The following is a 21,669-nucleotide window of genomic DNA, read 5'->3' as shown; positions in this document are numbered from 1 at the left end:
TAGAAAAGGAAATATAGTAGTTTTTAAGGTTAGCAATACTAGACTTTTTGAGTTAATGAATTTTCTCTTTTGTAATAGATCACTGTACTTTGTTATAAATCACTGTGTCCTTGCTATGTAAAAATGTAACTTTGTCACTATCTTAAGACTAAATAGATCTTAAGGGGAACATTGGTGAAAGGATTTTCATTTGTTGGGCTGATGTTTGCTGCTAAATCTCCATATTCCCTGCCCTTATAATGAATATAACTAGCATATAGGAGAAATAAGCATTAACCTTTAAGTATATAGGAGAAATAAGTATTAACCTTTAAGATTAATCATGTTAACCTTGGGTTAAATAAATTCCTTTCTTGATTGTAACTCACTACACCCTCACCCTATAGGAATGTAGCTTTATTTGGAGGGTGGTGCCTGGTTTAAGAAAAACACCCTTGGAAAAAATAAGTTTTCGGTTATCAGAAAGAAAGTATCATAAAATCCCTAAGACCTTTTTATGTGAAGCACCTGATTGTGATAAAGATCAGGACTGCTGACCCCCGCGTGACTCTGTATTCATCCCTATGTGTAACAAAAGGTATATAAGCAAACCCCAAAATAAAGAAATCGGATCAGTTTCCGGAAAGACTGATTCCCCCATGTCGCTTCCTTCTTGCTCCCGTTTCTCTGGCTGAATTCCCATCTGGATTCAGCCTTCTTTTCTCCACTACACTATCTCCTACTACACTATCTGTTTCTATTCTCTCTATATATCTGTAATTAAATATGTATTTTCCCAAAGACGCTGACACTGTCCCCACCTTCGAATTCCCTGGATCCACCGGGGCTGGACCCTGGCAAGGAAGAAATGGACAGATTCTTAGAAAAGCTCAATCTTCCAAGACTGAACCAGGAAGAAATAAAAATTATGAACAACCCAATTACAAGCACTGAAATTGAAACTGTGATCAAAAATCTCCCAAAAATCAAAAGCCCAGGACCAGATGGCTTCACAGGAGAATTCTATCAAGTATTTAGAGAAGAGCTAATGCCTATCCTTCTAAAACTCTTTCAAAAAAGTTGCAGAGGAAGGAACAATTCCAAATTCATTCTACAAGGCCACCATCACCCTGATACCAAAACCATACAAAGAAAACACACAAAAAGAAAACTACAGGCCAATATCACTGATGAACAACAAAATTTTAGCAAACAGAATTCATCAACACATCAAAAAGCTTATACACCATGATCAAGTTGGGTTTATTCCAGGGATGCAAGGATTCTTCAATATATGCAAATCAATCAATGTGATACACCATATTAACAAATCAGAAGATAAAAACCTTATGATCATCTCAATAGATGCGGAAAAAGCCTTTGACAAAATTCAGCACCTATTTATCATTAAAACTCCAAAAAATAGACATAGAAGGAACCTACCTCAACATAGTAAAGGCCATATATGATAAGCCTACAGCAAACATTATTCTCAATGGTGAAAAACTGAAAGATCAGGAATAAGACAAGGGTGTCTACTTTCGGCACTATTATTCAACATAGTTCTGGGAGTCATAGCTATCAGAGAAGAAAAAGAATAAAAGGAATCTGGATAGGAAAAGAAGTAAAGCTCTCACTGTTTGCAGATGACACGATACTGTACATAGAAAACCGTAAAGACAGTATCAGAAAATTACTAGAGCGAATCAGTGACTTTAGCAAAGTTGCAGGATACAAAATCAATACACAGGAATCACTTGCATTTCTATATACTAACAATGAAAAATTAGACAGAGTAATCAAGGAATAAATCCTTAACACAAGGAGCTCACAGACTTCTAAGCAGAATAAATGATACCAGCATATCTACACACATCTCACCTATATAGATGATAGTCAAACTGCTGAAAACCTAAGTTAGTGAGAATATCTTAAGGGCAATCAGAAACAAAACCCTAAATTGTTGCTATTGTTGTTCAGTCACTAAGTTGTGTCCCACTCTGTGCAATCCCATGAACTGCAGCATGCCAGGCTTCCTTGTCCTTCAATATCTTCCAGAGTTTGCTCAAATTCATATCCATTGACTTGGTGATGCCATCCAACCATCTCATTCTCTGTCAACCCCTTCTCCTCTTGCCCTCAACCTTTCCCAGCATCAGGGTCTTTTTCAATGAACTGGCTCTTCACATCAGGTGGCCAAAGTATTGGAACTTCAGCTTCAGCATCAGTCCTCCCAGTGAATATCCAGGGTTGATTTCCTTTAGGATTGACTGGTTTGATCTCCTTGCTGTCCAAGGGACTCTCAAGAGTCTTCTCCAGCACCATAATTTGAAAGCATCAATTCTTTGGCTCTCAGCCTTCTTTACGATCCAACTCTCACATCTGTACATGACTACTGGAAAAACCATAGCTTTGACTATTCAGACATTTGTCAGCAAAGTGATGTCTCTGCTTTGTAAATTTCATATGCTGCCTAGATTTATCATGGGTTTCCCAGTGGCTCAGCAGTAAAAATCTGTCTGCAGTGAAGGAGCCACAGGAGACGTGGGTTTGATCCCCGGGTCAGGAATATCCCCTGGAGGAAGGCATGGCAGCCTATTCCAGTATTCCTGCCTGGAGAATCCCATAGAGAGAGGATCCTGGTGGGCTACAATCCATAGGGGCACAAAGAGTTGGACAGGACTGAAGCAATTTAGCAGGCGTGCCCTATGTTTGTCATAGCTAACCTTCCATGGAGCAAGTGTCTTTTAATTCTATGGCTGCTGTCACCGTCCACAGTGATTTTGTGGCCCAAGAAAATGAAATCTGTCACTGCTTTCACTTTTTCCCCTTCTATTAGCCAAGAAGAGATAAGATTGGATGCCATGATCTTGGTTTATTTAATAGTGAGTTTTAACCAGATTTTTCACTCTCCTCTTTCACCCTCATCAAAAGGCTCTATTTGTATACATATTCTGTATGTAATAGCAAATAAAACAAAATTGTAAATATTTCATTAGCCATCAACAATAAAATGGATGAATAGATGTAAACTGATACCTGGGAGTATTATACAGTAGTGAAAATGAATGGCTCAGATGCAGTTCCAACATGATATATGGTTCAGTCTCAAATGTTACTAACAAAATAAGCCCATTATAACACAAGATATGCATACACAGTATGTTCCCATTTACCTAAAGCCCCAAATACCAGACTTGACAGTAGGTTGTTTCAGTTCAGTTCAGCTCAATCGCTCAGTCGTGTCTGACTCTTTGCGACCCCATGAACTGCAGCATGCCAGGCCTCCCTGTTCATCACCAACTCCCGGAGTTTACTCAAACTCACGTCCATCGAGTCAGTGATGCCATCCAACCATCTCATCCTCTGTCATCCCCTTCTCCTCCTGCCCCCGATCCCTCCCAGCATCAGAGTCTTTTTCAATAAGTCAACTCTTTGCATGAGGTGGCCAAAGTACTGGAGTTTCAGCTTCAGCATCATTCCTTCCAAAGAAATCCCAGGGTTGATCTCCTTCAGAATGGACTGGTTGTATCTCCTTGCAGTCCAAGGGACTCTCAAGAGTCTTCTCCAACACCACAGTTCAAAAGCATCAATTCTTTGGTGCTCGGCTTTCTTCACAGTCCAACTCTCACATCCATACATGACCACAGGAAAAACCATAGCCTTGACTAGATGGACCTTTGTTGGCAAAGTAATGTCTCTGCTTTTGAATATGCTATCTAGGTTGCTCATAACTTTTCTTCCAAGGAGTAAGCATCTTTGAATTTCATGGCTGCAGTCACCATCTGCAGTGATTTTGGACCCCCAAAAAATAAAGTCTGGCACTGTTTCCACTGTTTCCCCATCTGTTTCCCATGAAGTGATGGGACCAGATGCCATGATCTCCGTCTTCTGAATGTTGAGCTTTAAGCCAACTTTTTCACTCTCCTCTTTCACTTTCATCAAGAGGCTTTTTAGTTCCTCTTCACTTTCTGCCATAAGGGTGGAGTCATCTGCATATCTGAGGTTATTGATATTTCTCCCAGTAGGTTGTTTATAGATATATAAATGTGATTTTCATATATAAAGAAGAGCAAGAGACCATTTAACACACAAATCCAGGATGATAGTTACTCAAATGAAGAAATTGTGAGGTCATAGGAACAAGGGGCTTCCCTGGTGTCACACTATTAAAGAATTCATCTGACAATGAAGGAGAAGCAAATTCAATTCCCGGGTCAAGAAGATCCCCTGGGGAAAGGGATGGCACCTCACTCCAGTGTTTCTGGCCTGGGAAATCACATGGACAGAGGAGCCCGGTGGGCTATAGTCCATGGGTCACAAATAGTCAGACATGGCTGAGCACACACATAGAAACAAGGATTACAGGGATTAAAATATGGAGTAATGTTCCATTTCTTAAAATGGGTAGTATATCCCTGGGTATCCATTTTATTGTTCTTAACCTAGACCTTTATGTTACATGAATTCTTTTATAAGTGTTGCATTTAAAATAAAGCAATTTTTGTTATTATAAAAGACCCAGTTTCCTACTTCTGGCTTTATACTTAATAGCTATGCAACCATGCACAAGTTGCTTTTCACTCACTGGGTCTTACTTCCATAGTCTTTAAAAATCATATTTTTTCCCTAACACATTACTTTCATAAGTATAAGGAAAAGATGATTATACTAGACTCTATGAAAACTAACCAAGGATGTTAACAAATTTAAAAAGCAGTGACAGACTAGGAGAAAACATCAACCACTTGATGCCCTATCTTAAAACAATGATCAATACTTAATAAATTTTGCTAAATAAATCAATGTTTAACAAAGAAGAATATTTCTAATATACAAAGAGCTCCTATTACATCATTTAGGAAAAGACAAAGCATCTAATAAAACAATAGACAAATGACTCTTAAAATTGAGTAATTTAATAGGAAGATACATAAATAACATTTAAAAATATGGATCACTTGAATAATGCACAAAGAGATTCAAATGAAAAAAAAAAAACACTGAAATGGTATTTTGAGAGAAAGGGATTAATTTTTTTAACCAACAGGAAAATGTAGAAGACTGGTAAACCCATTGTTGGCTGGGCCCTGGAGGAAAATAATCTCCTACATTTTTGTGGGAGTATAATTGGTAATACAGAATTTAGTGAGGTTGTCAATCCTGGAATGCATGGGGAAGAGATTTGGACTTTCACAGGACAGAATTGTCAGGAAGGCTAATTTAAAGTTCATTCAGTCTAAATTTCAGGAATCAGTATGCATGAGTTCATATGTTTATGTGTGAGTGTATATGTGTGTATGTGTGTGTGTTTGTTTGTGTGCACTGAAGAAAAACATGAACCTGTTAAAAGCAATTGCTTAGGGAATAATAAGATGAGAAATATGTGATTAATTTCATATTTTATACTAGTTCATCTATTTTTTGATTAAGGATGACATGTTGACATTTTAAATTTTAATTTAAATTTTAAATATGAAATACAAATATAGTTGGAGATACAAAAGAACAATAGGACAGACACTCATGTGCCTGCCCCTCTAGATTTAAAAACTCACACTTTCTGTCATATCTTCTTTAAAATTCTTTTCCTTTAAGAAATTCAGACTCCCCAATAAATATTCATTTTTTTCCTCTTTATGCTCCACCATCTTCAGATAGAATCACTATTTTATCTTTTTTCAGCATGGTTTTATACTTTTTCTATATATATATCAGTTCAGTTCAGTTGAGTCGCTCAGTCATGTCCGACTCTTTGAGACCCCATGAATTGCAGCACGCCAGGCCTCCCTGTCCATCACCAACTGCCGGAGTTCACCCAAACTCACGTCCATCGAGTCAGTGATGCCATCCAGCCATCTCATCCTCGGTCGTCCCCTTCTCCTCCTACCCCCAATCCCTCCCAGCATCAGAGTCTTTTCCAATGAGTCAACTCTTCACATAAGGTGGCCAAAGTACTGGAGTCTCAGCTTTATCATCATTCCTTCCAAAGAAGTCCCAGGGTTGATCTCCTTCAGAATGGGCTGGTTGGATCTCCTTGCAGTCCAAGGGACCCTCAAGAGTCTTCAACACCACAGTTCAAAAGCATCAAATTCTTTGGTGCTCAGCCTTCTTCACAGTCCAACTCTCACATCCATACATGACCACAGGAAAAACCATAGCCTTGCCTAGACGGACCTTAGTTGGCAAAGTAATATCTCTGCTTTTGAATATGCTATCTAGGTTGGTCATAACTTTTCTTCCAAGGAGTAAGCGTCTTTTAATTTCATGGCTGCAATCACCATCTGCAGTGATTTGGAGCCCCCAAAAATAAAGTCTGACACTGTTTCCACTGTTTCCCATCTATTTCCCATAAAGTGATGGGCCCAGATGCCATGATCTTCGTTTTCTGAATGTTGAGCTTTAAGCCAACTTTTTCACTCTCCTCTTTCACTTTCATCAAGAGGCTCTTTAGCTCCTCTTCACTTTCTGCCATAAGGGTGGTGTCATCTGCATATCTCAGGTTATTGATATTTCTCCCGGCAATCTTGATTCCAGCTTGTGTTTCTTCCAGTCCAGTGTTTCTCATGATGTACTCTGCATAGAAGTTAAATAAGCAGGGTGACAATATACAGCCTTGACGTACTCCTTTTCCTATTTGGAACCAGTCTGTTGTTCCATGTCCAGTTCTAACTGTTGCTTCCTGACCTGCATACAGATTTCTCAAGAGGCAGGTCAGGTGGTCTGTTATTCCCATCTCTCTCAGAATTTTCCACAGTTTATTGTGATCCGCACAGTCAAAGGTTTTGGCATAGTCAATAAAGCAGAAATAGATGTTTTTCTGGAACTCTCTTGCTTTTTTGATGATCCAGCAGATGTTGGCAATTTGATCTCTGGTTCCTCTGCCTTTTCTAAAACCAGCTTGAACATCAGGAAGTTCACGGTTCACGTATTGCTGAAGCCTGGCTTGGAGAATTTTGAGCATTACTTTACGAGCATGTAAGATGAGCACAATTGTCCATAAATAATAAACTGCATTGTCCTTTTATATTAAAATAAAGGATTTTAATAACAAACTCATGGTCACGTTGTACATATGTGCTCAGTCATCCAGCTGTTTGCAACCCCATGGACTGTAACCCGTCAGGCTCTTCTGTCCATGGAATTTTCCAGGCAAGAATACTGAAGTGGGTTGCCATTTCCTACTCCAGGGGATCTTCCTGACCAAGGGATCGAACCTCAGGTTTCTTGCATCTCCTGCATTGGCAGTGGATTCTTTACCCACTAGCACCACCTGGGAAGCCAGTCATGTTATAAGACATCCATGAAATATATGAATCAGAGTGTCTGGTTAGTGCAGCCTGGTAAACTGAGTTTGATTATTTGGGGAACTGGAAGGTTGGTCACGACCCACCCTTGAGAATATGTGCTGGCAGGCAGGGAAGCCTCAGGATGTGAGGCTGGAGGACAAGCGAGGAGTATGAGTTTCCAAGTCTTAGGTAAGGGACTCTGAGAAAGAGAAACATCTCAATAATGGAGACATGGGTTGCCAGCTTGTCCCTGTCCAATGTATGAAGAAGGAGCTTCTTTCAGAGGAAACTTAAGGTGCTTTGGTGCCAAGCAACATTGTTTTGGGGAGTTTTAGAGGGTGCTAATCCGCCCAACTTTACACAGAATTAAGCAACTCTCTGAAAACCCAGCAATGGCAGTAGCAAGAATCCTTTCAGCAGCTTTGACGACAGCTGACAACTAATAAAACAAGCCCGAGCATCAGGGAAGAGTGGAGTGGCCGTAAGGATGACTATATCCAACGGCTACTTTATGAGTGCAGCTGAGGCTACCTGAGAGTAACCCATGAAATACCTAAGGAAAAAGTTAACTTTTCAAGAGGTGTCCCTGCATTGTGGGTGGAAGGAAAATTAGATGCAAAGATTTCATGTATTTGTTCAATAAATATTGAGTGTGCACCAGCTTTCTGCAGGAATTGTTAGACCCTAGAGATACAACAGTGAAAAAATACAGCGTGTAATCTGTGTCCATGTGGAGTTCAGCCATAGGGGCTGTGAGGAGGATAGAACAAGGTCATGTAATAATGAGGTTCTGAGTGAAAGAACATTACATATGGTGACCCAGGAAGGTTTCCTCAACCTGAGCAAGGATAATATAGGACAAGAAGAAATCAATCTTGCCAAGCTACAGAGGTGAAGGTTTCCACTCAGAGGGAGCAGCAAATCCAGAGGCCTGGGGAAGATAATTTAGTCGTGGTGTTTGAGGAATAGAAAGAAGATGAGTGTGGTTGAAGGGTATGGAGTGCTTAAGGGGTAAGATACAGGTGAGAAGGGTTTTCCGGAGGCAGAAAGATTTAGATTTTACTTAAGTTACAAGGGCTATTCTATTCTAACATGGAATTTCATGGTATCGATGGCAGAAAATAAAAATAAATTGTTGTGCTCACTTCAGCAGCACATATACTAAAACTGAAACAGTACAGAGGAGATTAGCATGGCCCCTGTGCAAGGCTGACACACAAATTTGTGAAGCGTTCCTTATTTTGGAAAGGAGAGAGTAGCATGGAAACATATACACTACCATATGTCAAATAGACAGCCAGTGGGAATGTGCTGTATGACGCAGGGAAGTCAAACCAGGCCTCTGGGCCAACCTAGGGCATTGAGATGGGGTGGGAGAGGGGAGGGAGGGAGCCGAGGGAGGGGACATAGGTATGTCTACGGCTGATGCCTACTGGCAGAAGCCAACACAGTATTGTAAAGCGATGATCCTTCAATTAGTTTTAAAAAAAGTTTACAGAAAAAAAGACAAAATAAATAAATCAATGATTAATTAAAGGACTTGTGGTACAGATTTTTTTTTTTAATTACAAGGGTTATTAATGTTAATGGGACTACATAGGTACTAGGCACATTGGAGAAGCCTGGAATGTATTACCTGCTGTATAAACAAGTGTTTTTACATGCAGGGAACTGTGCTCAGTGATAAAGGATTTTCTCTCATGACTGAGGAGCTGAAAGGTCATAGAATATGGAATTAGGGTTATGGAGCTAGAGCATTTGGGGATAAATTTGAGCTCCATCTCTTACTAACCACATGACTTTTTTTTTTTTTTTTTTCAGGTTTAGTTTTTTATTTTTTAAATTTTATTTATTTATTTATTTATTTTATTTTTTTTAGTTTTTTAGTTTTTAAATTTTAAAATCTTTAATTCTTACATGCATTCCCAATCATGAACCCCCCTCCCACCTCCCTCCCCATAACATCTTTCTGGGTCATCCCCATGCACCAGCCCCAAGCATGCTGCATCCTGCGTCAGACATAGACTGGCGATTCAATTCACGTGATAGTATACATGTTAGAATGTCATTCTCCCAAATCATCCCACCCTCTCCCTCTCCCTCTGAGTCCAAAAGTCCGTTATACACATCTGTGTCTCTTTCCCTGTCTTGCATACAGGGTCGTCATTGCCATCTTCCTAAATTCCATATATATGTGTTAGTATACTGTATTGGTGTTTTTCTTTCTGGCTTACTTCACTCTGTATAATCGGCTCCAGTTTCATCCATCTCATCAGAACTGATTCAAATGAATTCTTTTTAACTGCTGAGTAATACTCCATTGTGTATATGTACCACAGCTTTCTTATCCATTCATCTGCTGATGGACATCTAGGTTGTTTCCATGTCCTGGCTATTATAAACAGTGCTGCGATGAACATTGGGGTACATGTGTCTCTTTCAATTCTGGTTTCCTCGGTGTGTATGCCCAGCAGTGGGATTGCTGGGTCATAAGGTAGTTCTATTTGCAATTTTTTAAGGAATCTCCACACTGTTCTCCATAGTGGCTGTACTAGTTTGCATTCCCACCAACAGTGTAGGAGGGTTCCCTTTTCTCCACACCCTCTCCAGCAATTATTGCTTGCAGATTTTTGGATCGCAGCCATTCTGACTGGTGTGAAGTGGTACCTCATTGTGGTTTTGATTTGCATTTCTCTAATAATGAGTGATGTTGAGCATCTTTTCATGTGTTTGTTAGCCATCCGTATGTCTTCTTTGGAGAAATGTCTATTTAGTTCTTTGGCCCATTTTTTGATAGGGTCGTTTATTTTTCTGGAGTTGAGCTGCAGAAGTTGCTTGTATATTTTTGAGATTAGTTGTTTGTCAGTTGCTTCATTTGCTATTATTTTCTCCCATTCAGAAGGCTGTCTTTTCACCTTGCTTATATTTTCCTTTGTTGTGCAGAAGCTTTTAATTTTAATTAGATCCCATTTGTTTATTTTTGCTTTTATTTCCAGCATTCTGGGAGGTGGATCATAGAGGATCCTGCTGTGATTTATGTCTGAGAGTGTTTTGCCTATGTTCTCCTCTAGGAGTTTTATAGTTTCTGGTCTTACATTTAGATCTTTAATCCATTTTGAGTTTATTTTTGTGTGTGGTGTTAGAAAGTGATCTAGTTTCATTCTTTTACAAGTGGTTGACCAGTTTTCCCAGCACCACTTGTTAAAGAGATTGTCTTTACTCCATTGTATATTCTTGCCTCCTTTGTCAAAGATAAGATGTCCATATGTGTGTGGATTTATCTCTGGGCTTTCTATTTTGTTCCATTGATCTATATTTCTGTCTTTGTGCCAGTACCATACTGTCTTGATGACTGTGGCTTTGTAGTAGAGCCTGAAGTCAGGCAAGTTGATTCCTGCAGTTCCATTCTTCTTTCTCAAGATTGCTTTGGCTATTCGAGGTTTTTTGTATTTCCATACAAATCTTGAAATTATTTGTTCTAGTTCTGTGAAAAATGTGGCTGGTAGCTTGATAGGGATTGCATTGAATTTGTAAATTGCTTTGGGTAGTATACTCATTTTCACTATATTGATTCTTCCAATCCATGAACATGGTATATTTCTCCATCTATTAGTGTCCTCTTTGATTTCTTTCATCAGTGTTTTATAGTTTTCTATATATAAGTCTTTAGTTTCTTTAGGTAGATATATTCCTAAGTATTTTATTCTTTTTGTTGCAATGGTGAATGGAATTGTTTCCTTAATTTCTTTTTCTACTTTCTCATTATTCGTGTATAGGAATGCAAGGGATTTCTGGGTGTTGATTTTATATCCTGCAACTTTACTATATTCATTGATGAGCTCTAGTAATTTTCTGGTGGAGTCTTTAGGGTTTTCCATGTAGAGGATCATGTCATCTGCAAACAGTGAGAGTTTTACTTCTTCTTTTCCAATTTGGATTCCTTTTATTTCTTTTTCTGCTCTGATTGCTGTGGCCAAAACTTCCAGAACTATGTTGAATAGTAGCGGTGAAAGTGGACACCCTTGTCTTGTTCCTGACTTTAGGGAAATGCTTTCAATTTTCACCATTGAGAATAATGTTTGCTGTGGGTTTGTCATAGATAGCTTTTATTATGTTGAGGTATGTTCCTTCTATTCCTGCTTTCTGGAGAGTTTTTATCATAAATGGATGTTGAATTTTGTCAAAGGCCTTCTCTGCATCTATTGAGATAATCATATGGTTTTTATTTTTCAATTTGTTAATGTGGTGAATTACATTGATTGATTTGCGGATATTGAAGAATCCTTGCATCCCTGGGATAAAGCCCACTTGGTCATGGTGTATGATCTTTTTAATGTGTTGTTGGATTCTGATTGCTAGAATTTTGTTGAGGATTTTTGCATCTATGTTCATCAGAGATATTGGCCTGTAGTTTTCTTTTTTTGTGACATCTTTGTCAGGTTTTGGTATTAGGGTGATGGTGGCCTCATAGAATGAGTTTGGAAGTTTACCTTCCTCTGCAATTTTCTGGAAGAGTTTGAGGAGGATAGGTGTTAGCTCTTCTCGAAATTTTTGGTAGAATTCAGCTGTGAAGCCATCTGGACCTGGGCTTTTGTTTGCTGGAAGATTTCTGATTACAGTATCAATTTCCATGCTTGTGATGGGTCTGTTAAGATTTTCTATTTCTTCCTGGATCAGTTTTGGAAAATTGTACTTTTCTAAGAATTTGTCCATTTCTTCCATGTTGTCCATTTTATTGGCATACAACTGCTGATAGTAGTCTCTTATGATCCTTTGTATTTCTGTGTTGTCTGTTGTGATCTCTCCATTTTCATTTCTAATTTTATTGATTTGATTTTTCTCTCTTTGCTTCTTGATGAGTCTGGCTAATGGTTTGTCAATTTTATTTATCCTTTCAAAGAACCAGCTTTTGGCTTTGTTGATTTTTGCTATGGTCTCTTTTGTTTCTTTTGCATTTATTTCTGCCCTAATTTTTAAGATTTCTTTCCTTCTACTAACTCTAGGGTTCTCCAACTCTTCCTTTTCTAGTTGCTTTAGTTGTAGAGTTAGGTTGTTTATTTGACTTTTTTCTTGCTTCTTGAGGTATGCCTGTATTGCTATGAACTTTCCTCTTAGCACTGCTTTTATAGTGTCCCACAGGTTTTGGGCTGTTGTGTTTTCATTTTCATTAGTTTCTATGCATATTTTGATTTCTTTTTTGATTTCTTCTGTGATTTGTTGGTTATTCAGAAGTGTGTTGTTCAACCTCCATATGTTGGAATTTTTAATAGTTTTTCTCCTGTAATTGAGATCTAATCTTAATGCATTATGGTCAGAAAAGATGCTTGGAATGATTTCGATTTTTTGAATTTATCAAGTTTAGATTTATGGCCCAGGATGTGGTCTATCCTGGAGAAAGTTCCATGAGCACTTGAAAAAAAGGTGAAATTCGTTGTTTTGGGGTGAAATGTCCTATAGATATCAATTAGGTCTAACTGATCTAATGTATCATTTAAAGTTTGCGTTTCTTTGTTAATTTTCTGTTTAGTTGATCTGTCCATAGGTGTGAGTGGGGTATTAAAGTCTCCCACTATTATTGTGTTATTGTTGATTTCCCTTTCATACTTGTTAGCATTTGTCTTACATATTGTGGTGCTCCTATATTGGGTGCATATATATTTATAATTGTTATATCTTCTTCTTGGATTGTTCCCTTGATCATTATGTAGTGGCCTTCTTTGTCTCTTTTCACAGCCTTTGTTTTAAAGTCTATTTTATCGGATATGAGTATTGCCACTCCTGCTTTCTTTTGGTCTCTATTCGCGTGGTATATCTTTTTCCAGCCCTTCACTTTCAGTCTGTATGTGTCCCTTGTTTTGAGGTGGGTCTCTTGTAAGCAGCATATAGAGGGGTCTTGTTTTTGTATCCATTCGGCCAGTCTTTGTCTTTTGATTGGGGCGTTCAACCCATTTACGTTTAAGGTAACTATTGATAAGTATGATCCCGTTGCCATTTACTTTATTGTTTTGGGTTCGGGTTTATACACCCTTTCGTGTTTCCTGTCTAGAGGATATCCTTTAGAATTTGTTGGAGAGCTGGTTTGGTGGTGCTGAATTCTCTCAGCTTTTGCTTGTCTGTAAAGCTTTTGATTTCTCCTTCGTATTTGAATGAGATCCTTGCTGGGTACAGTAATCTGGGCTGTAGGTTATTGTCTTTCATCACTTTAAGTATGTCTTGCCATTCCCTCCTGGCCTGAAGAGTTTCTATTGACAGATCAGCTGTTATCCTTATGGGAATCCCCTTGTGTGTTATTTGTTGTTTTTCCCTTGCTGCTTTTAATATTTGTTCTTTGTGTTTGATCTTTGTTAATTTGATTAATATGTGTCTTGGGGTGTTTCGCCTTGGGTTTATCCTATTTGGGACTCTCTGTGTTTCTTGGACTTGGGTGATTATTTCCTTCCCCATTTTAGGGAAGTTTTCAACTATTATCTCCTCAAGGATTTTCTCATGATCTTTCTTTCTGTCTTCTTCTTCTGGGACTCCTATAATTCGAATGTTGGAGCGTTTCATATTGTCCTGGAGGTCTCTGAGATTGTCCTCGTTTCTTTTAATTCGTTTTTCTTGTTTCCTCTCTGATTCATTTATTTCTACCATTCTATCTTCTATTTCACTAATCCTATCTTCTGCCTCCGTTATTCTACTATTTGTTGCCTCCAGAGTGTTTCTGATCTCATTTATTGTGTTATTCATTATATTTTGACTCTTTTTATTTCTTCTAGGTCCTTGTTAAACCTTTCTTGCATCTTCTCAATCCTTGTCTCTAGGCTATTTATCTGTGTTTCCATTTTGATTTCAAGATTTTGGATCATTTTCACTATCAATATTCGGAATTCCTTCTCTGGTAGATTCCCTACTTCTTCCTCTTTTGTTTGGTTTGGTGGGCAACTCTCCTGTTCCTTTACCTGCTGAGTATTCCTCTGTCTCTTCATCTTGGTTATATTGCTGCGTTTGGGGTGGCCTTTTTATATTCTGATAATTTGTGGAGTTCTCTTTATTATGGAGCTTCCTCACTTTGGGTGGGGTTCTATCAGTGGCTTGTCAAGGTTTCCTGGTTAAGGAGGCTTGTGTTGGAGTTTTGGTGGGTGGAGCTGGGTTTCTTCTCTCTGGAGTGCAGTGGAGTGACCCGTAATGGGTTATGAGACATCAAAGGTTTTGGGATAATTTTGAGCTGCCTGTATATTGAGGCTCAGGGGAGTGTTCCTGTGTTGCTGGAGAATTTGCGTGGTATGTCTTGTTTTGGAACTTGTTGGCCCTTGGGTGGAGCTTGGTTTCAGTGTAGGTATGAAGGCATTTGATGAGCTCCTATTGCTTAATGTTCCCTGAATTCAAGAGTTCTCTAATGTTTTCAGGCTTCGGGTTTAAGCTTCCTGCTTCTGGTTTTCAGTTTTATTTTTACAGTAGCCTCTAGACTTCTCCATCTATACAGCACCGATGATAAAACATCTAGGTTAAAGATGAAAAGTTTCTCCACCTTGAGGGACGCTCAGAGAGGTTCACTGAGTTACAAGGAGAAGAGAAGATGGAGGGGGTAGTTAGAGGTAACTGGAATGAGATGCGGTGAGATCAAGAGAGGAGAGAGCAAGCTAGCCAGTAGTCTCTTCCTTATGTGCGCTCTATAGTCTGGACTGCTCAGAGGTATTTACAGAGTTATACGGGGAAGAGGAGAGGGAGGAAGTAGACAGAGGTGACCAGGAGGATAAGAGAGAGGAATGAGTAGGAGAGAGACAAATCCTGCCAGTAACCAGTTCCTTAGGTGTTCTCTACCGTCTGGAACACAGAGTTGGATAGAGAAGAGATGGGGGAGAAAAGAGACAGAGGCCACCTGGTGGAGAAAAAGGAGAGGCCAGAGGAGGAGAGAGTGGACAAGCCAGTAATCTCGCTCTCAGGTAAACTTGGGTAGTGAAGTTTGGGTTTTTAAATGTACAAAATTGACAACAAAGATTAAAAATCTGGAGTAGAGGTTGAATTTTCAAAGATACAGTATTAAAGAAAAGCAGAAGGAAAAAGGAAGAAAGAAAAAAAAGAATTATTAAAAAACAAACAAACAAACAAACAAAAAAACCAAAACACCAACAACCATCCAAAGAGTATATATGGTGTTTGCCTTAAAAAAAAAAAAAAGTCTTTTTTTTTTTTTTTAAAATAGTAATACTAGGTTATAGAAATAAAAATTAGAGGAGAAATAGAAGACTTAACAATTAAAAAAAAGCTCGGAAAAAAGAAAAAAAAAGCAAAAGGCAAAAAAAAAAAAAAGAATGATTTTAAAAATATTAAAAAATTAAAAATATATCTGGCTCTTCTCTGATGTTATGGGCCGTGTGGGCTCACTTCCAAGGTGGTTTCCTCTGTTTAACTTCTTCTGTTTGCTGGTTTTTAGGCTCACTAGTTCAGTCGCGCTGTGGGGAGGGGGGATGCTGCAAACAAATAGCACTGTCGTGTGTACACAGTATCTCTGCCCCGCTTGACCTGTCCTTTCTCGCGGCGCACAAACCGCTCCGGCTCTACGATGCTCAGCCGGGAACCGTCTGGGGCCGGCCCTAGGCTGCGTGCACTTCCCCGGTCCAAGCCGCTCAGGTTCGGCCCTCAGGCAGCCCTCAGAGGCACAAATGCGGCTGGGACTGCGCTTTGTGCCCTTCCCAGGTCCGAGTAGCTCAGGAGTTTGGCGAGCGCAATCGCCGCAGCTTGTCACCTTTTCCGCCGCTGCTGCTCAGCTTTCTGGGTGGACCGCTGGCGCACCCCGTGAAGCAGACTGTGACTGTCCAGCACCCCCAGAAGTCTTAGCAAAGGAGCCTGCTTGCAGTTAGGTAAGTAAAGTCTCTCCGGGTCTGCAATTGCCCCTTTCCAGTCCTTACGGCTCTGGCTGCCTGTCCCAGGCGGGGGATGGTCTGCAGCCGGCTTTTTCCGTTCCGTCCTTTGTTCTGTGCTCAGTCCTGGCGGTGTCTTATGTTCGAGCTTTTCGCGTGGTAGCTATCCCACAGTCTGGTTTGCTAGCCCAAGTTAGATCGTTCTGGTTGCGCGTGGGGCGTTCTTGCCCGATTCTTACAAAGCTCTGCAGCCCGCGCCTCCCGCGCATCCCTGCCCTGCCCCCACTTCCCAATGGCGGATGCAGGCGTCTGTGCTGCTTTTCCGCTGGGGGAGTTACTGGTGGGCTTGTAATCTCTTGGTTTTAATTATTTATCTATTTTTCCTTCCTGTTATGTTGCCCTCTGTGTTTCCAAGGCTCGCCACAGACTCGGCAGGGAGAGTGTTTCCTGGTGTTTGGAAACCTCTCTTCTTAAAATTCCCTTCCCGGGACGGGCTTCCCTTCCCGGGACGGAGCTCCCTCCCCACCTCCTTTGTCTCCTTTTTCGTCTTTTATATTTTTTCCTACCTGTTTTGAAGAGAATGGTCTGCTTTTCTGGTTGCCTGATGTCCTCTGCCAGCCTACAGAAGTTGTTTTGTGGAGTTTGCTCGGCGTTGAAATGTTCTTTTGAGGAATTTGTGAGGGAGAACGTGATCTTCCCATCCTATTCCTCCGCCATCTTTCCCTCCCCCACATGACTTTTTAGGGCCTCAATATTATCAGCTAAAAATGGAAAAAAAATGTAATTTTTTTTCTTTGCCTCACAGAGCTATTGTGAGGAACAGTTAATCACATATAAACAATCTGTAAACAGTTAACTACCTTGAAAATATATAAATTGTTAAATCCTATGAACATATTTACAGGATCTAACAGTTTTGGCATGGATTCTGATGAGATACATCATGTGCTTCTACTTCAGAAGCCACATAGAGTCAACTTATAGTATCCTTGCTACTTGAGAAAATTATTCAGGTAATGCAAACTTTGTTTTACTTCCCTCTGAAATAGATTATATCTTATAGCATGGCTTTATAATCATGTTTAACCTGAGTTAAATAATTTGCAGGCCTCTGGAAATGAATATTTCCAAAACTGAACTCAATATCCATTCACAACAGTCTTACTCTCTCAAGCATTCTTCTATTGGTAGTAAACTGCACCCATCACCCAAAGGAGAAATAGTTCAACTCCTTCTTTATCCCTATTCTCTGTTAATCACCAAGATCTCTCACTCCTAACTTAGACATATCTCCTAAATTCAGTCCCTCCCCTCCCATCTCCATAGACTTATCTTCCTTGGGAATCTCATCAACCAGGTAGAAGACTAACAGTTGTTATTTTTTCCTGAATACTGTGTACCATGTTCTAAGTCCTTTCACAAGCTTTAGATTACCCGTGAAGAAGGTACTGTTGTCATCTGCAATTTATAAGTGGAGAAACCTCGGCATGAAGTGTTGAAACGTATTTTCCAAGCTCATGACGCTAATAAATGGCAGAGTCAAGACTAGGACCCCAGTGAGTCTCAATCTAGGGTCTAAACGCTCACGAACTTCTCTGCGCTGGGTGTCATGTCCCCATGGCCACACTCCAGACTTCCCCTGCATTGCGTGTGCTCAGTCGGGTCTGACTCTTTGCGACCCAGGGACTGTAGCCCTCTAGGGTCCTCTGTCTGTGGAATTTTCCAGGCAAGAATCCTGGAGTAGGTTGCCATTTCCTTCTGCACCCCCTACATTACTGCCACAAGACCTTCCTCCAAAACAAATCTGATCTTGTCTTTTCTCTGCTTTTAACAGCATCCTATTAGTTCATCATTGCCTTCAGGAGAAACTAATATGAAAAATAAGGTATATGTTTAAACTCAGCCCAATTTACCTTTCCCACCTTATTTTCTGATCCCATACTCAGTCCACCATCCCTGTAGTTCTGGCACCCTGAGATGTTCACAGCGATTATTTCTAGACCTCCGTGTCTCTACAAAAGCTATTTTCCTGCTTGAGAAGACACATCTCCATGTCACTGCATGCAATAGTCTGAATTCAAGACACAGATCCAGTGGCACTGATACTGAATCTCAGTTTATCATTATAGAACAAAGGAACTATACGGACAAAATGATATACTATGCAAAAACTCTGTAAGAATAAACTATGGGATTGGGTATAGTAAGAAAAACTATTCAATTGTGAGATTTTGTAGTTTTCCCCACTGCCTCCAACCAGCCTTGGAAGGAGAAAGAATTCTTCATCTTCCTTTTCTTAGAGTGACTGGGCCAAAATGGGAAGTAGAAAGGAGATACTTCACTGGTCTAAATGTCATAGTTTTAAAGCTTTGTATTGAAAAACAGTGGGATTATTGTGAACCTCTATTTGTATGTGTAGATCGGTAACAGTAAGAAAGATGAAAAAAGATGAATTTACGATGGTTTGCATGCATTTTATATATTCCCCTTTTCATGTCTTCTCAAGAAAGATTTAAACAGTTCTTTAAATAGTTTTGGGATTGCCCACTGAGATTTCTTTAAAAACAAAGGTGTGTCAATAAAGGATCGTCATGCCCGTGAGATGTACAAAGCTTTCCCTCCTGGGTACCAGTCCCCCTTTGATTCCACCAAGAAGAAAAAGGCTCTCTGTTCAGTGTTTCCACTGAAAAGCACTGTATAACTTCTGTATCATAATGACTTGTTTACATAAGCCACACACATACACACAAACACAATGCTTATCAAGAGTGTCTCAAAGACTAGAATCACGTGCTATTCATCTCTATCTTCCTAATATCTACCATGGTTCCTAGCCCTGGTTGCCTGAAAAGATGGAAGCTATAAGACAAGAAAAGTTTACAATTTCGTATTTCTTTTTTTTAATTAAAAACTTCTATACAGAGAAGTTTTTCATACTCTTGTAGTTCATTTGTTTAGTTCTAATATTTGTCAACAGCAATGCATTACCCACCCCCCCCCCCCCCCCCCCCCCCCCCCCCCCGCCAAAAAAAGGAGAGCAAGAAAAGCACTTAATTTAATCAGGAGACGAGAGGTCTGAAGTTTCAAACCCCATCTGCCATCAACTAGCTGGGAGAACAACATGGTCAGTTCATGTATCTGACCTCCAATCCCTCACTAGCAATGGAGGAATCTGGACTCCACGGTCTGCCGAAACTCTAAAATTCAGTGATCTCTTAGCAATGCTCAGCCTCACGTGCCTCCAGGAGGGGTGGGGGTCAAAACCAAAACAGACTTCAGGCTTCTGTTTTCCTTGGACTGTTACTGTCACTTCACACTCCCCTCATTGGAAAGTTCTGTTCTTCATACCTGATCAGGTGTCTCAGGAAGAGACAAAGGCCAGAGAGGATGGAAAATGATTTGCAAAGAAGCCGAAAGGGGAATTCTGTAACTGTGTATTTTTCCACTCCGTTCTAATTTAAAACCACTTATAAGTGACAACTCCCAACCCGAGGCAGGTGCTGTGTGGTAGCTCATTACACCCTGGGGACCTCGTGTAAATCTTTTTTTTCCTGAGAACAGCTATTGTCTTCCAAGGAAAAGCTTTTAGCATAATGGCAGGCTGAATAGAACATTGCTCTTGTACGAATATTTTTAAGAGAAAGAACAAAAAGGTATTCTTTAACAGCGGCAAACACAGCCTCTTGTTCCCTACCTCAGGCCCCCTGGAAAGAACAGCATGTGAGCCATCAGAGGCGATGGCAGACCTGTGAGATTACCTCACCTCCAGACACAGAAGGGTAAACTCTGCTCTTTCAGGTTATAATAAATGCCAGGTAGAGGTGTCGCCAAGGGCAGAAATAGCAGATCTGCCCCCTCCATTCACCTCTGTTGTTTCTCGTCTTCTCACCAGTCTGAGTCAGGCAATCACTGTTCACTTGGAGAATGACAGCTCCTAACAAGAGAATGTCATTCTGCCTTGGGAAATTCTCACAGACTTGTTCCCCCTCTCAGGTTCTTCTTGAGGATAGTCAAGACAATACGGCTCGGGGGCGTGGATGGAGAGATATCCAAAGAGGAAAAGAATCATCAAGAGAATTCCTGAGAAAACCATGAAGCTTCCATCACAGAGATGTAACCCCAGACTAAAAAGGAACCCAACTTTCCCTGGACTGAAATGGTCATTGAAAACGTGAGGGATTTCCCTAGTGGTCCAGTGGTTAAGACTCCACTGCAGAGGAGGGCACATGTTCAGTCCCTGATGAGGGAACCAAGATCCCACACGCCTCACAGCCAAAAAAGCAAAACATAAATCAGAAGCAATGTCGTAACAGATTCAGTAAAGATTTTTAAAAATGGTCCACATCATAAAAATCTTTAAAAAAGAAAAAAATAATGTGAGGGGATGGGGGAAGTGTGGAGAAAATAGAAAAGTTAACAGAATGATGATGGTCTTCAATAAGCAGTGTGTGTGGATTGTGTGCATTTCTGGGAAATTTCTCACTGAGGGCAGACCCTAAAGAGGGGGATATTCTGGAACTGTGGGGTAGAGACCTGGCGTCTCCTCTCTGAGAAACCTCTTAACACGGGGCTTCAGGCTGGTTGTATACCCTTAGTGAGGCTTAACTTGGCCATCTGCAAAAGGGAGATAGTGACAGCCCTTCTGCAAGAGTAGGAAGCCAGGCAGGGGAGTGACCAAGCCCTCGAAAAGGCAGACCAACTGCCCTTCCTGGTTTTTCATCCACTTTCAATGGGGTTTCAGGAAACAACACTCCCCTCCCCCGAGACTCTTTTTTAACCTTCTGAATTGTTCTCTAGTTTTCTTAAATGCAGTATCTTCTCTCAGTTCCAATTCAAAAAGCACACATATGCACACGCACGAACACACACCGCTCCTGAAGAGCACAGTCAAGTCCCCTACATATGAACTCAAGTTGCGAACTTTGAAAAGATGCGAGCGTGGGTTCACATGTCCAATCACACAAGTCAGTCCAGGCGTCTGGCGTACGTCGTCACCTGCGTGCCTCCTTTACCAGGGCTTGTGTTTTTGTGTGCTTTACTGTGTAGAGAACAGTACTGCAGTGCTGTGCCAAGGCCCTTCAGTCGTGTCTGACTCTTTGTGACCCTGTGGACCTTCGCGTGCCAGGCTCCTCTGCCCTGCGATTCTCCAGGCAAGTATTCCCGGGGAGGGGGGTGGGTGTCATGCTCTCCTCCAGGGGATCTGGCAACCCACCTCTCGAACCAGTGTCTCTTATGTCTCCTCACTAGCAGGCAGGTTCTTCACTACTAGTGCCACCTGGGAGGCTCCTGGAGGAGACTAGTACAGTGTCTGTATGTCAAGCCCAGGGTGTCTGGAAGCAAAAAAGTAATGCTTATGCAGCTGGTACTCCTGTACTTTTCAAGATTAAAACTGTTAATCATTTATGTTTGTATTCTATGTATTATTTGTACAGTATTTTTAATGTGTTATAGCGCAGTACTCTAGGGGTTTCCCTGGTGGCTCAGATTGTAAAGAATCTGCCTGCAATGGAGGAGACCTGAGTCTGAGAAGATCCCTAGAGGAGAGAATGGCTACTCCA

The 21,669-nt window shown here is 40.5% G+C and overlaps 1 protein-coding gene and 1 non-coding gene across 18 annotated transcripts in view; one reads left to right on the top strand and one right to left on the bottom strand.

The window, feature by feature from the left end:
- The window catches only part of AGBL1 (AGBL carboxypeptidase 1), a 1,135,995-nt gene that overhangs the window by 889,484 nt on the left and 224,842 nt on the right, over positions 1 to 21,669 (bottom strand). The gene's annotated exons all lie outside the window — the stretch shown is intronic.
- Positions 8,406 to 8,512, top strand: LOC114117031 (U6 spliceosomal RNA). Its single transcript, XR_003590827.1, has one exon. It is a non-coding gene; the product is annotated as a U6 spliceosomal RNA (small nuclear RNA).

The sequence above is a fragment of the Ovis aries genome, chromosome 18, assembly GCF_016772045.2.
Source record: "Ovis aries strain OAR_USU_Benz2616 breed Rambouillet chromosome 18, ARS-UI_Ramb_v3.0, whole genome shotgun sequence".
NCBI classification, from domain to species: Eukaryota; Metazoa; Chordata; class Mammalia; order Artiodactyla; family Bovidae; genus Ovis; species Ovis aries.
This window is presented reverse-complemented; position numbering and strand designations above follow the sequence as displayed.